We start from the raw sequence: 2,657 nt of genomic DNA on the forward strand, positions 1-2,657 counted from the left end.
CAAGCATCAAGTCAAAGTGTAGTGAAAATAAGATTCTTAAGGTCAAGCCAAGACTAAAACTCATCTCCATATGATTCTTAGCTTGTTTCATGCTACCCAAGATAGAGAAAAGAAGTACATAAAGCTTACTACTAGCATCATTTACAACATCATGAATCTAGATAATGAACGTGCTAACATTTTATCTTGAAGACAAGAAAGCATATAAGTGAAGTTTTGATGTTCTCAAGATGTATGCCACAAAAAAATCAAAACAAAATGCAAGACATAAGCAAAAACAAAAACAAACAAAGCAAATCAAATGCATCTAATGCATCCCCCAAGACTTAAACTTTTCATTGTCCCAATGAAAACTAAAAACAATGTGGAGGAGATTTTAAGAGAAGTTACCAAGTGATGAGCTCCAAATGGTTGACATTCATATTTTTAAAGATACTCCTCCATCCAATACTCACATTCCTCCACAACTTTGAATTCTACAACAATAAGATAGACAAGAAAAATTAAGTAGAGGATACATGTTTATTATAAAGAGAGAACTAAAGACATAAAAGAAAATAAGGAAAATGAACTTGGGTTACCTCCCAAGAAGCGCTTGTTTAAGGTCATTAGCTCGACCACCTCATTAGATTCATCTAAATCTTGCTCTTGGAGAGGTAAGATATTTTAGAACCCTCCTACCAAGGGCTCTTATTATGGAGAGAGCTTTCATCAAAGGAGCTACAAAGTAAAGTATAACTCTCTCCATCTTCGTCTTCTTGGAAATTTTTTCAGGTGGTCGAAGACGGTTCAGATTGAGCTTCCAATTATTGGCCCATGTGAAATCTGCACATCTAAAAGAAAAACAAATCTCCCACAAGCATGTTATATAGTACAGAGCTAGAACCATATCAAGATAAGATGAATAAGTAATAAAAATTGAATCACATCCAACAAAGTCAATTATAGGTACCTCCATAAAGTTTTCCAAAAGATCACAAGAAATACTAACCTTACTTTGCTAAGAAATACCTGAAATTTCTAAACATGTAGATGTGACTTCCTCTGAATCAAATGATGGTTCTTGCTCTAGCTCAGGTGTTGATGATATCAATGATGGTGATTCTTGAGACTCTGCTAGCTTTGCATAAGTCCCTACACATTGTTCCACAACATGATCAATTCTTAAAACCTCTAAGGGTTGTGTTGACAAAGGTGGTGATCCTTGAGATGCTGCTTCCACAACACAGCTCCCTACACATTCTTCCATATCATCATCATCAACACATACATCAAAAAATAAACCAACATCTATGTCCTCAAAAGGAGAATCAATAACAAGAGGATCAATAACTTCACTTGCAGTTTTAAGTTGATCTACCACATCACATTCATCATCTGAAAATTCAATGTCACTATAACACCTTATAAAATTTTGAGGTAGATCTGAAAACTTATTTACCACTGCATTATCAATAAAATCCTCATCTGAAAAATCTTCATCTTCATATATATTCAAAAATCTGCACTCAACCATATTAGTGTCACAGGATTTGCTGAAGTCTTTATTTTCATTGCCCCCCACTAACCTTTATGGAAAAGGAATCCTTAGTGAAGGTCCTGGGAAAGACTGAACTTCCTTTTTCCCAAATTCCCTTTGAGCTTTTGGAGGAGGTTCAACTTGCTTATCTAATGTTGGTGTGATTAATCGTTGAGGGAAAGGTACTTGTGGCCTTTGGGAACTTCCTAGAGAAATGGAACTGAGTTCTTGTGATCTTCTATTATTCTTCTCCTCAATTCTAAACATGTCATTCTTCAGAAGTTCTTCATGATTTTTGCCACTTCTCAACCCAACATCATCACACTTTTCATTGGATCTTGACTGTGTAAGAGGGGGATCTTCTTTAAACCATTTTGAAACAATACTATGAAGCTTTGCCCCCAAATGTTTGAACTCCTCACTCTGTGACTTGTGAATTTCAACATTTTTAGGTGGTTGAATTTCATTTTGTTTGACAGGCTCTCTTACATTTATGGCTTGCACTTCTTGAATATTTGAGGGAAATTCCATCCAACTTTTGTTCGACCATTCATGGAGGTTCAATGTCACTTGATCAATTAATAAATATGCTTCATCTACACTTTTGTCCATAAAAGAACCTCCAGCTGATGAATCCAATAAACTCTTGTCTGAGAAAGAAATTCCCCCATAGAATATGTGCAAAATCAACCATTTTTCCAAACCATGATGAGGGCACTGTCTTTGAAGACTCTTGAATCTATCCCATACTTCAAATAATGATTCTCCATATGCCTGAGCAAAATTTGTTATGCAATTCCTCATATACACTGTTCTACTTGGAGGGAAAAAATGATTCAGAAATTACTTCTCCAATTGTTCCCAACTTGTGATGCTTTGAGGACAGAGAGAATATAGTCAAGTCCTTGCTTTATCCTTGATACTGAAAGGAAATGGCATCAATCGAACTGCATCTGCTGATACTCCTTCACATTTCACCAAATCACAAATCTCTAAAAATGTTTCAAGATGCAGATAAGGACTTTCTGATACTTCTCCTCCAAATTTGTGACCTTGTATCATGAAAATTATCTCTGGGTCTAGTTGGAAACTTTCTGCTTCAATTTGAGGTTGCACAATGGGAGATAAAAATCTTACA

The 2,657-nt window shown here is 35.5% G+C and overlaps 1 non-coding gene across 1 annotated transcript; it reads left to right on the forward strand.

Moving 5' to 3' along the window:
- Positions 1-2,219: 2,219 nt before the first annotated feature.
- On the forward strand, positions 2,220-2,325 carry LOC122049814. Its single transcript, XR_006131070.1, has one exon. It is a non-coding gene; the product is annotated as a small nucleolar RNA R71 (small nucleolar RNA).
- The last annotated feature ends 332 nt before the right edge of the window (positions 2,326-2,657 follow it).

Source organism: Zingiber officinale, chromosome 2B (assembly GCF_018446385.1).
Source record: "Zingiber officinale cultivar Zhangliang chromosome 2B, Zo_v1.1, whole genome shotgun sequence".
Lineage (NCBI taxonomy): Eukaryota > Viridiplantae > Streptophyta > Magnoliopsida > Zingiberales > Zingiberaceae > Zingiber > Zingiber officinale.